Source organism: Periplaneta americana, chromosome 5, assembly GCF_040183065.1.
Source record: "Periplaneta americana isolate PAMFEO1 chromosome 5, P.americana_PAMFEO1_priV1, whole genome shotgun sequence".
Lineage (NCBI taxonomy): Eukaryota > Metazoa > Arthropoda > Insecta > Blattodea > Blattidae > Periplaneta > Periplaneta americana.
The window spans coordinates 126,414,454-126,429,819 of record NC_091121.1 but is presented as its reverse complement, the minus strand read 5'-3'; the positions used below and the strand labels follow the sequence as shown (position 1 = coordinate 126,429,819).

Below are 15,366 nucleotides of genomic sequence, written 5' to 3'. Positions count from 1 at the left end.
GTTCACATGTTTATATTTTCTACTGCTAATAGATATAAATCACAATCAGTAGAGCCCAAAGAATTTCGCATTAATTTCGAAAAGAAATCGTGATAAAAATATTATATTTCGTGTTTTATTGCTAATTAGTTGTAAAATTATATCAATCATTTCGTATGAATTTGAAAGGAATTTTTACGTGAAAAAATAACCCCATGTTATGTATTATGGGTCAAAATAATGATAGAAAAGTTTTTGTACATAAATATCTTACATAAATTTATTTTACACTAGCTGTACCCGTGCGCTCCGCTGCACTTATTAGAAATAAATATAAAGTAATTACATAATTAAAATAGGACATTGGGTCCAGGGAACATTCGTGTTTGATAGAAGAATAAATCGTTTAATATGCTACTTAATTTAAATTGTATTTAAATAATTAAAATGCTATCATTTTGTTCCAGAGACCACTCATTTGGTGCAAATATAATTCCTTTAACATTTTTCTAAATTAGTCTTGAATGCATCCTTTAATAAATCACTCCAAATTAATAGAGTTGATTGCGTACGAAGATCATTTTTATGTTAACCTTACTGTGCATTTTTTTTTTTTTTTTTTTTTTTTTTTTTGTTTATTTTATTCACGCCTTAACATCTGTGGTCATGCTGCATGTTTAGATTGTGTGGTTATATCAATAGGCCGTTTTTACTCTTGTTGAGTTCCTGTTTCTATTGTGTGTTGTAGATGGCTTGTGTTCATGTAACTGATTATAGACTTTGATTAATGTTTTTGGTATTGGTAATTGAGGCGGTCATGAATAATGGCATGTATCTTTCCAATCCGGCATTTGCCTTTATGACTAAGGGAAATCATGAAAAACCTCAGTCAGATTGGTCGGCCACGGGGTTTGAACCCAGGACCCCCAAATGCATGTCTCAAATGCTACCGCCTGAGCCAACTCGCTCGGTTGTATATCATTGTTTATGCAAATAAAAAAATGAGGTACCCTACATAAATATTATTTTAAGAAATACAGGAAACGAATATGGGTAAATTATGAGCAAGAATGCAATTTCATGACACTTTTTAAAATACCTCAGCTCCAGTGATCTCTATGGTAAAATGAGTGTATAAAATTAGAGTATTTTATGTGGACCAAATAAAGTTGCAATAATCAAGTTACACAATATTTCGCAGAATATCAAGTTTCCTGTGCGTACAGATTTCTTTTCATCTTACCTCAGTCCTCATTTGTAGCATTACACCCATCTAGAGAAACTACAAATTTCGAATAGTGAAGGTTAATTATCTTCTGAGATTACTTCATACAAACACACAAAATATTCTCTGTATATTAATATTGATAAATGTCAAGGCCGCCTTAAATAGACGAAGTCATTTGTTTTGATTTCATTGTAGCCATCGTCGTCGTTCCTGTAATAACTCCTATGTCACATATCGATTTTCAGATTTTTTCTCTATTAAATAACTTAAATAGTGATGCAGCAAATAATACAATCTACTATATATAACTTAATTATATTTCTTTCGAAAATGTAAGAATTCACGATCTCCTATGCACTACTGCCATAGAATGAATGAATTTGTTTTTCTTCCTACTAAACAATTTAATATTTTGCACATAGAAGTTACGGAACAACGACACTATAATCTGAGGCGGCGGTGGAAATATATTGTATTGTTATTTTAAAACTCTTGTATATCCGTAAATATCAGTCCTATCAAAATTTTACCTGGAATAAAACTTATCGGCAATCATTTTTAAAGAAACTTTTGTTATGTAACATTTTTCACAAAAATCAATAAGCGAGATATTTCGGTTTATTTAATTCAGGCCCCCTTATAACCCCCCCCCTTTTAAATAAAGTATTTTTAATGCTATATAGCCTAAAATATAAGTTACAAAGAACTTAATTTATATTCCAATTTTCATCGAAATCCGTTCAGCCATTATCGCGTGAAAAGGTAACAAACATCCAGACAGGCAGACAGACTTAAATATCAGTCCTATCAAAATTCTGCCTGGGACAAAACTTATCGGAAATCATTTTTAAAGAAACTTTTGTTATGTAACATTTTTCACAAAAATCAATAATGAGCGAGATATTTCGGTTTATTTAATTCAGGCCCCCATATAACTCCCCTTTTAAATAAAGTATTTTGAATGCCATATAGCCTAAAATCTAAGTTACAACGAACTTAATTTATGTTCCAATTTTCATCGAAATCCATTCAGCCATTATCGCGTGAAAAGGTAACAAGCATACAGACAGACAGACAGACGGACATACAAACAAAAATTTCAAAAAAGCGATTTTCGGTTTCAGGGTGGTTAATTATATATGTTAGGACCAATTATTTTTGGAAAATCGAAAATTACCAGAAAAATTTCGGCTACAGATTTATTATTAGTATAGATTTATTCCAATTCTATGCAAATTTTAAATAACTCTTATTAATATACAATAATTTGAAAAAAAACTGAAAATTAGCTTGAAATATCAAATTAACATTATTTTGTAGGTAGATGCACTGAATAGTTTAGTGAGATGGAACAGTTGTTTTAATGGGGTCACCAGTATTTTCTTTATGAAAAAGCAAGTAAAATAAAAATAGTACTATTTTAATATTAGTAGTACAACACACGTGCAATAATAATTACGATTATAATTATTATATATATATATATATATATATATATATATATATATATATATAATAATTATTATTATAATACTATATACAGGATATTAAAACAAATTTTCACCCGGAACATACTGTACCTGCTGTTTTAACTCTGGGTTATCCACCTTTTTGATAGGAATATTTGCATTTAAAAACATTTTCGTGGTATCCATTACAAACTCCGTTTTTTTCTTGTTAGGCTTTCTTCTGATGATCGAACAAACCTTTGATTGATGCTTGTCTTTTAGGAGCTACACTTTTTTCTTTAAGATGCACATGCTCTTTATTTTTTAAACAATGTTTAGACACTGTGTCTTGTTTCTCCCAGTCTACCCACATATTACAAAATTTACACAATAAAATGTTAGCCTCGGATACATAAAGACCCTCACTAGCAAATTCTTTAGCTCTGGAATGAACTGTAACTGTCGACATTCGACCCATCTTTATAACTGAATATTGAAAAAAGGCTTCGGCCTTACTATTTTGTATAACACCAGCAAAAAAATGGCACATTTCAGATGGAAAGTAAGCTGCCTTCTTTTCCCTTTGTCAAGTGTCAATGACCAGGCTTGGCAGTAGGGGTAATCAGGGGTAATCTCTTAATCTCCTTTGGAATGTGTCTTTTTTCCAGTTCTAGCTTTCAGCTTGTAAGAAGACTCCATGTTATGTTCACAAGCTAAAAAATGTTTAACCCATGAAACTAATTAAGCCACACAGCTGTGAGACTAAGGTATATGTTCATTGCTGTCAGTCAGTTACACTGGTATTTTAGTTCAGAGTTAGCAACTTTCAAAGAATCAGATTTATATAAATTCAAAGTTCTCGCATGGTTTGTGTGACTACACCTGGGTACCAATGTTAAGTAATCAGACCAGGGTCATTATGGATTTAACGGTGCATCATATGTTTAAAAGAAATAATAAAATTGAAATGTTTAGTCAATCTGTGGTCTCTAACAATCAGTAACTATTTGGTCCAGACATGTTTGAGATGTAGGAGTTACGCATATAGGGGTGTCTCTAGTCTCAATTAAGTTATGAGAATGAATCAGTGATCTGAATACCGAAGTCACACTATTGTTTTGTAGAAAGTCAATGTGGAGGATTTAAGACGCCCCTGCCATCTATGACCACCCTATTGAACCATGTTATACTGTAACTTTCTGTTTCGGCTATTCAATTGTTTGTTGTAGCAACGTCGGCTTTTTAGATTGTTGTAACTTTTGATCTCATTAAAGCAGTCTTTCAGTGAATACTACAACTCGTCTTCTCTCTTTGCATTCCCCACACAGTTTTGGTGCCGAAACCCGGGAGGGGGAGATATTCGTAATTACTATTTGCATCTGACACTAGAAGCAATATTGTGTACACTTTACACTTGAAGACTCCGAGAGAAGACGCAAAGCATGCTGAAGCTAGTGAGAAGTCACCCTTGCTGTAACAAGTCTAGGAGGCGGATGTGGCCACTCACTGACGCTATTACTGCAAGATAAGTTTTGTTATATTATATGCACATGTTAACTAGTCAGAGATCAAATTAGTGAATCGACAAAGAAGCAACATTACACCACTTGAAATGGAAACGCACGAGAGAAAGGAAGAATGCTACGCGTTTCATTATGGAAATAGATGCATTTACTGATGACACCAGCCTAGATGACCTTGAATATTTCCGTGACCGGCTTCAGGAAACCGTGAGTAAATTGGGCACACTTGACGACGCCATCCACGATCTCCTTTTAGACAGCGAGTACGATGATGACGTGGAGAAGTGTGAGGAGTACCTGGATTCCGCTAAACGCGCGATATAGAAAGTGTCGCGAAGGATTGGGGATAGATTATCAACCTCGATGACGAACACAAGCATCTCTGATAAGCAGGCAGTCACAACTGCACCAACACAAGCTTCGATCACACACTCGGTCCGACTACCACCGATCAAGCTCGAACCATTCTCCGGAGATGTTGAGACCTGGGCACGATTTTGGGAGCAGTTCGAATCATCTATAGATAAGGACCCCTCCCTCTCTACAATAAACAAACACATATTTCTCCGTGGCTATTTGGAGGATGAACCGAAACAATTTGTTGACGGAATTCCTGTGATTGCAGAAACGTACGAGGAGACGAAAATACTACGGACGCGCTACGGCGACAAGAACAGGATAATTCAAGCACACTTAGATTATCTGGAGGATGTAAAACCCATACGAATTGCCACTCCTGAAGCACTGAACACTACATACATAGAATGTCACCGGTGGGTGCAAGCCCTTCGAGCACTCGGAGAAGATGTCAACGGTTATGGAAGGATCCTTGCGCCTAAAATACTGCGAGCATTCCCAGACGACATCTGTCGCCGGTGGATAATTCACGTGAAGAGAGAAAAATTATCAGAGGGAGATATTCTCAAGCTAATGGAGTTTTTTGGCGAGGAAGTAGACTACTGACTACTCAGAAGATCCATGGTGACGCCTTCTCTTCTACCTATATCCCTACAACAGCAACACTGCGAGTCGACACCAAGACAGGATCGAGATCGCGAAAGAGCAGGTCTGCACCTGACCCCTTTTGTGTGTTCTGCGAGTCCCGTGGTCACTGGGTTCAAGATTGTAAGGTAGTCCCAGATGCCAGTGAGCGAGTGAAGAGACTGAAGATTGCTAACCGCTGTTTTCTTTGCCTGAATCGAGGTCACTCTGCCAGAGACTGCAGCAGAAAGGGCAAAGCATTGTGCACTCACTGCAAGATGTCCCACCAAAGGTCTATCTGCAGCAACCCCAGATCTACCGAGCCAACAACTCACCCAACAAAATTTACGTCTGTAAATAGGATAAATGCTGAAGCAACAGATTTCATATACCTGCAGACAGCACGCGTATGGGTCACGGGACCCACTGGTCTAACTAAACTTACGCGCTGCGTGTTGGACGGCGGGAGTCAGTCTAGCTTTGTCACCAAATCCATAGTGGATGAGCTGAAGCTAGAGGTTGTCGACTGTCAAGACTTAGCCATTGCATCCTTTGAGACATCTTCTACATCGAGTCCACGCAGACTTGTGAGATTTTCGATGAAGAGTATCTGGACCAACTCTACTGCGAGAATCACTGGATTTGAAAGCACCCATGCTGTCTTGCCGCAGCCAGCAGTACCTAACGATGTAAAAATGCTAGCACATACTAGGAAACTGAAGCTAGCTGATCCCAAGGATCACACCGAGGATATGACCCTCCCAATCGAGATCCTTATTGGAGGTGATCACTACTGGAAGGTGGTGAAGGACAGCTCACTTATCCGTATTTCACCAATAATGGTACTTATCCCCTCCAAGTTAGGCTGGATACTAAGTGGAAATCGATCAGGCATCACCATCGGCTCAGCAATTGTGAATTACATTCACTCAGAACAAGGGTTGGACACGTCATCTGACACCTTCTGCATAGACCACCGTGACCGCGTTTCGCTCCTGGAAGGACCCGCCAGCAAGAGGCAACTCCTGCATGTAACGTCGCTGCAGGAGACGATGGTGAAAGACAGAGACAAGATATCTCAGCTTCATCAGGAGCTGGCGCAGCTCAAGTCAGTTGCAGCTAAGTACGTATCCCTTCAGGTGGAGTACTACCAACTGAAGGAGCAGTGTTTGGAGCAAGAGCACACACTTGAGGAGCTAGGCAACATGCTGAGCATATCCAAGCAGCAGGTTGCAGACCTCAAGGAGGAGGCCACGCGAAACATTGCCAAGGGTGATGTACAGTGAATTTCAGACAAGGAGATAGCTCACTGCAAGATTTGTAGCAAGGAGTTCAACATCACAAGAAGGCGGAGCAGTAAGAACTGTCATACTTCGCACCACCGATGGAGAGAGGATGGCCAGACCTGTACAGCTGGTTGTCCCCCTAGAGATCGACCAGGGTGGGGAGGATGTGGAGGATTTAAGACGCCCCTGCCATCTATGACCACCCTATTGAACCATGTTATACTGTAACTTTCTATTTCGGCTATTCAATTGTTTGTTGTAGCAACGTCGGCTTTTTAGATTGTTGTAACTTTTGATCTCATTAAAGCAGTCTTTCAGTGAATACGACAACTCGTCTTCTCTCTTTGCATTCCCCACAGTCAATATTGAAATCTCCACATAATATTAGTGGTTTATCTGTGGATTTTAATGAGTGTAATAGACTTTCAAGGTTCTCAGGAAATGTTTTTATATAACCACTTGGTGATCTATAGATGCAAACTACTGTTACACAATGATTTAACATTTAATTTCTGTTACTGTATGTTCAAATTCCGTTTCCTTTAGATAGTGTGTATGTTTTTTCTCTATATATGATATGTTACTAGTACCTTTCACAAATATTGCCGAGTCTCCATTTGTATAATTTGTACAATTGAAGAAACTTGCAATTTTAATGTTATTAATATGAACAGAATTTACTTCTTTTTCGTTCAGCCAATGTTCTGTACAACAAAATATCTATCTCCTGTAATTCATGACTGACAAGCAAACATTCTGATGGGGTAAAAGGTAAAAAAGGTAAAGGTATCCCCGTAACATGCCATGAAGGCACTTGGGGGGCATGGAGGTAGAGCCCCATGCTTTCCATGACCTCGGCACTAGAATGAGGTGGTGTGGTCGGCACCACGCTGTGACTGTCTTTTACCCCCAGGAAAGACCCGGTACTCAATTTTATAGGAGGCTGGGTGAACCTCGGGGCCGTTCTGAAAGTTTGGCAACGAGAAAAAATCCTGTCACCACCTGGGATCGAACCCCGGACCTTCCAGTCCTTAGCCAGCTGCTCTACCAACTGAGCTACCCGGCCGCCATGTTAATAATGCCAAAAGAAGTATTTATACCAATTTTGGTCACTCAACGGCAATTACGAGGATGCCTAGAAAGTGATTTTTCCTGGAGCCGTTTACAGAAAAAAGCACAATTGCATGGAAAGATTTATTGAAACAGATACAGAAATTGTTGCACTATTTGTCAACATATCCCTCAATGGAACTGAGGCATTTGTCTTACCATGGGATCAATTTTTGTATCCTTGTGTCATAGAAGTCAGCTGACTCGAATCGGAACCAGTGTTTGACAGCCATCTGTACCTCTCTGTCGATCCTATGATATGACAAATATCTCAATTTCGGTGGGGAATATGTTGAAAAAATAGCTCAACAAATTGCTGTGTCTGGTCCAATAAATTTTTCCAATGAAATTGTGTTTTCTTTCTGTTAACAACTCCTGGCGAACTTATTTTTACAGCACTCGTAATTGCGGTCGAGTGGCCAAAATTTGTATAAGCACTTCTTTTGACATTATTAACATGGTGAAAGAAAAAATTTTAACTTTATCTGTTCCCATCTGCTTATGAGTAGGTAACACTTGTAATTCATTAAATTTATTTTTAATGCATTGGAAATTTTGCTGCATTAGTGAAATTGTGAAATTTTTTGTAGCATTAAGTTTATCAGAAGTCTTAATATCAAATGGTGTGGTCCTCTGGTATTATTTATTCTTACAGCTTAGTTAATTGGCTTACAATGTTGTTTGCCTACTGCAATTTCATTTACTAGGCTTACACAGGCCTGCGATGAACATTTTTTTAAAACAATTTTAGGTCTCCTTTATGTATTTTTGTGTGCTGAAGCCAGAAATGACATAAAAAATGGCACATCAAATATCCATTTTACACAAAATTATATTTTATGTTTTATAGTATTAATATACTGGTGATTTTGCTGCATCCAAAACCCAGTTCTCTAATGTAAAATTTTGTACTAACCTGTTAATGAGCATCAGAAACATAATCTAGAAGGATGTGTGATGTAGAACGTAGAAGCCCTAAAGAGTTCAATGATATAAAAAGATATTTAGTATTATCCAAGGGAAAAGCTGAGCTCTTATGTTCCAGATTAAAAGAAATTAATTTTCTGACACCAGGAATATTAATCGGGGGTTTAGTCATAACGACGTATCTACAAAATTCATGTTTTGAGATAAATGCAAAAGAAGTTTTGCAACAACTGAAACACTATCACTGTTACCGCCTATGTTATTCTGTACGACATATGTGATAACTCGTTGTTATTAGAGTATGTTTACATCCGCTCAACAATTTTTTTGTGTTTAAGCTAAGTGTTACATAAGAAAAAAAAAAAGACTGTGTTGTAGATACGTTGTTTTGACTTTAAATAAATTGTTCTTTTTGCAAGTTACACTTGATTTTAATATTAATGACAATAGGAATAATGCACTGAATTATGTATATATTATTGTGTAATTACATCTAATTATTGTGAAACAAACAGTTTTATAAGTCTTTCTTCTAATATTGATTAGCAAGGTGCTGGATAATATGCCAAAATGCTTAAAATACTAAACTGATGGCAATATACCATAATTTACCATAACAAAGTGCAATGACTTTTACACAAACCTGTATCACTGAAACAATAATAAAAATTGTTATACTGAAGAAGGAATAGTCCTCAGTAATAATAATAATAATAATAATAATAATAATAATAATAATAACAACATAATTCATAGCGCTACAGCACTTTAAGGGTCCAGACCGACCAGCCAGCTGCTGGCCTCAAGCACAGATGCTTAAGCAGAGGTGGAATCTAACTAGAATAGAGGTATCATGTGTTTAGCACGATGGTCCCCCTACTAGCCGTTATAGCTGGCTTTCTTAACCAGATTTTTCTACTTATCATAGCTCTCCAAGTGCATCACAATGCTGATTATCATCATCATTATCATCATCATGATCACCTTCATTAACTTTCGCTTCTTTCCCGACTGTAACATCATTTATTAATTACTTATAGCATTGTGATGATACTGGTCAGGAATAATCCCCATATTGCGTAGATCCAGAAGATCTTTAAGTTTTTGTTTCTGAATAGGAGCTGGAGAAGAAAACAAAGGCTGAAATGTGAAAGAATCTCACATTCTTGTTTTAGTTCTGCGGATTAGTATTCTTCTAAACTCAAATTCTTGAGAAGTCCTGTTGCTGTATTTAAAATAAATGTGTTCTAAGTCTTCTTTCCTGTACTGAAACCAGGCCATCTTGAGCCAATTGACATTATTTACATCACTGAAAACTTTTCTGTCCTTTCTCATGTTGTGCCTCAGTTCTGAAAAATTCGGTACATGCTGAATTTCAATTATATGGTATTTTTTGTTTGTCATTCTGACAATAGTGAATCATCCCGATGTGAAATAATTTTGTTCTTTTCTCTACTGAGACATGATCAGAGTCGTACTCTATTTGTGGCCTGACTCAAAGGACATATCATTGATTAAAGGGATGTCAAGATGCCCAACAGCATGCAGAAACATAACAGACATATTTTATATTTCTGGTTTGTCCACCGCATGTGTTGAAAAAGGAATTCCATTCCTTATCATCTGCATTTTTTGTAGGAAATTAAAAACACATGAAGCAACTGCTGCAGATCCACGTTTGGCAGTTCTTTCACTCCACATAGCATGCGACTTCTCTACAGAAGTTGTATTGTATACAGTTAAGTTGTACACAGCCAATCTTTGCCCATAAAATAATGCTTTAGCATCTGTTTTGGGACAGTAGCAGACAGTCTCCAAATCAAATTCAGCTAAATGGATTTTCCAGTTGCTGCTTCCGCCTCAATGTTGTCTTTCTAGCCCTCGCTATACATTTTCTGTTCATTGTGAGCATCCTGATCTTGAGTGTGATTTTCTTTGCCTGTGGCATTCATATGAGAAAATCTGCAGTATGTATCGCACAAATCATTTTAGGCAAATGCAAGGGCAAGTAAAATTCTATGGTGTGAATATATTTCGATAAAATTATTCTTTTCAGTAGTTATGCCATCATTTTCACATTTTTCAACGTACAGTTTGAACATTTTCCTACGATTTAACTAATGAGGCAAGTACTCTTTCTCTGAATATTTTCAGGCATAATGTGATATTATTTTTGGAAAATCATTAATATGAAATGTAATTTCTTCCATTACAACATCTGACTTAGACAAGCTGGTTTGTGCTGTCCTCTTTGATCTCTCGAAATTATATAATGTTCATTCCTTTTATAGTCTACATACAGCATTTCATGTGTGAACGATTCAGGCAAATCGAGTGTTGCAAGAAAATATGCCTGCAAACTTGCCATTTTTCACTATCTACCTTTGGTTGAAATCTGATTATCTGTGCCATTTAAATTCCAAAATTCTTCATGAATTGGTAGCCACTCAGCCTGAGTAAATTTGAAATTGCATTTCCTTATACAGTTTGAGCAATCTTTCAGTTTAACTGACCGTCCAGCAATTGATTTGCCTTTGGTAGATATTCTGAACTTTCAGATTATGGAATATGACCATAATTTTCTGAATGTGTATAAAGGGATAATTTTGATTTGAAGCATGTATGTAGTGACTAATTTTTAAGTAAAATGGTTTATAAGCAATTATAACGCACTTGACATCTGTTGATTTTTATCAAAATTCTAAAATTGAATATTAACGACGAGTAATGAAACAACATTACCGGTATATAATCTTACCATTGCAGGCTTCAGTATTGATCCTTAATGTTGAAAAGGCATTGCGGAAGTTAACTGAATCTGAATTCTCTTCAGTAACACATTTTTCATTTTTCAGGAGATCAAGAATTATTATTCCTCTAAAAAACACATCTATTGCTCAGCACAAGTTCATTGAACGATATCTTTGCACGACTGAAAGTACCGATAATATGTATAAATGTTAAATGTTATGTTTTATTTAACGACGCTCGCAACTGCAGAGGTTATATCAGCGTCGCCAGATGTGCCAGAATTTTGTCCCGCAGGAGTTCTTTTACATGCCAATAAATCTACTGACATGAGCCTGTCGCATTTAGGCACACTTAAATGCCATCGACCTGGCCTGGGATCGAACCAGCAACCTTGGGCATAGAAGGCCAGCGCTATACCAACTAGCCAACCAGGTCGACAATATGTATAATTGGAGTGCACTAGGGATAACAATAATTTTTAAAATCCTTTATTTCAAGGATTACGCCAACAGTGAGTGAATATAAGGATGCAGATACTCTGTACTATGATTTCGTATCTGAAAATAAGTGATACGCATTTAGAGACAAAACAACGGATCTACACATACGCTGTTCTGACATTCAACACCATAGCGTTATATATGGAGCCAAATTAACGTATAAGGAGATACGTTGTTCTGACATTAAATAATCACGTGCATTTGTAGATACGCAGCACACTATTTCCGTGACGGTTAAAGATAGACGTTCCGTTGTTTTGTCATTAAATAGATTGGTTCCCCAAGTCAGTAATGATGTAGATATGTCAAATTGGCCAATTTTGTAGATACGCTGTTATGACTCTAAACCCCCGAAAATTTATTCATAGATATAGAAGTAGAGAACAGGAATTTACTCCCTACTTTCCACAAGACTGTGCTTTAATACCTATACTGCAGTGATATTCCTGGTTTGATACAAAAGTTTAATGTTCAGTATGAATTTTATTGATATCTCTAAAAGAAGTCTGAAGGCAGTGATCAGTGCTTTTGCACAATGGCAACAAGTATGCTTCGTTATCCATTGGTCATTTGGTACACCTTAAAGAAACTTATGAGAATCTTGAACTGGTTCTTACAAAGATAAAATATAAAAATCATAACTGGATGATCAGTGGAGATTTGAAAGAGTTATACGTGCTTCTTGGTCAGCAGGCTGGGAATACTAAGTTTCCATATTTCCTTTGTGAATGGAACAGCAGAGCAAGAAGCAGTCATTAGGAACAAAAACACTCGCCATAAAGAACATCTCTTGAACCTCACAAAAGAGGAAAAGCAACAAACGCAACTCCATCATGAAGAGAAAAAGGAGGTATGAAGCATTTGACTAAATGTGAATTGTTAATTATGACAATCTAAGAGTTTTTGTAAAATGTACCTTTAATATTTGCCACAGGACATGTTTCACTTCATCACTTTTCCACATTAAATTCAATAATGCTACATTCACATTGTTAAAAATTCCAGTGCGGAATGTTGCGGAAAAACAGTACGTGATAGAGAAAGTATGAGCTCAGTTTTGGATTCAGCATCTCAAGAAATTATAAATGTAGCATACATTTTTGGAAAAGTTTTTATGACCCTTAATTTTGCAGGTCTGTGTTATCTGCACTACAATTATTTGACCTACTTATGAAAATTCATCACTTAGCTTTTTAGTTGGCTTTCTTGATTTTTGTAATTTACAGAGTCCTGCCATTCTCTTCTCAGCACCAGATTCCTTTGTTGATTCATCCAAGAGCGTGTCTGCAGTTCCCTTGCTGTCGTCATGTTCTATCAGGACTTCCAAGCGCTCCCCTACTATTCCAATGCAATGCGGTGCTTTGTTGTACTTCCAGTTATACTTGCTATTTCTTCTGCAATGCTCCTTCCACATACAACCAATCCAACAGAGTAGGTTCTAGTCATGCTTATCTGCTCTGATGATGGAACCTGTATGTATTGGTAGTTCCGAAATATTGGACATGTTAAGTTCCAGGACATGAGGGAATACCCAAATATCTATTTCTGATCACCTTCACTTTTTTTCATTCTTATTATAAGAATTATAAAGAGAGAATATTGTGTTGCTGCAAATTATCAATTTCCTGCCCAGATCACACACATTTCCTAATGTTCATGGAAATATATGCTTTCAGCATTCCTGATACCGAAAAAGCCATTCTGGCATGAATGAAAGAGTGATGGAACGGAGAAAAATTCTCTCCGGCGCCGGGATTTGAACCCGGGTTTTCAGCTCTACGTGCTGATGCTTTATCCACTAAGCCACGCCGGATACAACCCCGACGCCGGTCAGAATCGTCTCAGATTAAGCTCCATCTCTTGGGTTCCCTCTAGTGGCTGCCCTCTGCACTACATCATAGATGTCTATGAACGCAGGACCGAAGTCCATACATGTGTTGAGGTGCACTCGAATGAGTGACTGGTTGGCCGGGATCCGACGGTATAGGCGCCGTCTTAAATCACAAAGTGATTTATTACGCATATCATATATATTTTGATGTACCGAAGTACATATGATATTTCCATGCAGATATTCTGCGTCATATGATGAAAGAGTGATGGAACGGAGAAAAATTCTCTCTGGCATTCTGGCATGTTGTGTATCTGTATACAACAGGGGTGTATTTCAGGCCTGGCAGGCCCTGTTGGTGCCAGGGTACTATTTTTCGAGGCCAGGCATTTATTCATATTTAAACAAATCAGGTGTGCAGAGATGTGTTTTAAACTATTTTACGATCTTTGTTTACATTCACTACCAACAAGTCAATTCGACTGGCTATAACGTAAATTAAATATAATAGTATTTATTAAAATGAATAGATCTTTATTTGAAAAGATATGACAAATTCAAAATTAATTCCAACAGGTTATTTTTTTTATTTGTTTCTTGCACAAGATGAAGTGATAAATTAAATTATGTCCATGTAGCCAGATTGCCCACAAAGACTTTTATGTTAGAGGAATTATAATTTGCATGATTAAAGGACCAATTCACTCATCCAGGGAAGAACCAGATAAGTAAAAAAAATCACATTTTTCAGGAGGGACATTTTTTTGACTTCCAGTAATTCTATTTCTTTCATTTAGTTGGGGAACCATATAATTCTTGTGTTTAATATCAGAAATCAACACGTTAGTGAAATATGCCAGTTGAACAAGCATTTTCTGATATTCATGACTTATCTGTTTCTAGCCGCTGTCAAAATTGACTTATTCCATTATGATCCAGGTATATTCATTACTTACCATTTATGTCCGCAATCAAAATTGACTTATTCTCTAAAGATCAAATGTATTCGTGACTTACCTGTTTCTGGCCACTATCAAAATTGACTTATTCTCTAAAGATAAGTGTATTCGTGACATCTCTTCCTGGCCGCTATCAAATTGACTTATTCTCTTAAGGTTAGTTGTATAACACACTATTACTTTGTTATTTTGGATAAACATTTTTCGTATATGTGGTATTGTGTGTTTAAATGATACACTATGATTTTTACATTCATATTTTTTCATAACTGCATTACTGTGTTCACATTGTGTAAAAAATAAGGAAGTATAAGATGTACACCTATCGGTATCTAAAATTTATCAAGTTTATCTAATATTTGTGTTATTCATAATAGCTCTTCATTTTCACTTCAGTTCTATTGTTAACTTATATTAATCATATTAATAAGAAATAATATTAACCTAATATTAATGAGAAATAATACTAACCTATTCTTTATAGAATTAAATAGTAAGAATCAATATTAAGCTATTAATCCTTACCTATAGCATAAAATCGCGATGAAATAAGTTGTATTATTTATTGGTGGAACAGATAATCCTCTTTGATTATTCATCAATGAAAGTTGAAACATGACGAGGATATTTAATACTGTCTGTTTATCAAATCTGTACCTTGATTTGAATTTATAATCTATAATAATACGCTAAGGAACATGAGCAGCTTTAATAATCTCCTAGATATCTTCAATATTCTCGGCAAATTCAACAATTTCCAAAATATCAGCCATTTTCCTGATGTCCACAAACAAAAGTCAAAGTCAAAGTCTAGATTTTCGGTGACTTCACGACTGAAGTTTA

General features: G+C 36.3%; 1 protein-coding gene across 14 annotated transcripts in view; it reads left to right on the top strand.

The window, feature by feature from the left end:
• The window catches only part of LOC138700172 (integrin alpha-PS3-like), a 268,831-nt gene that overhangs the window by 107,433 nt on the left and 146,032 nt on the right, over positions 1-15,366 (top strand). The window lies entirely within an intron of this gene.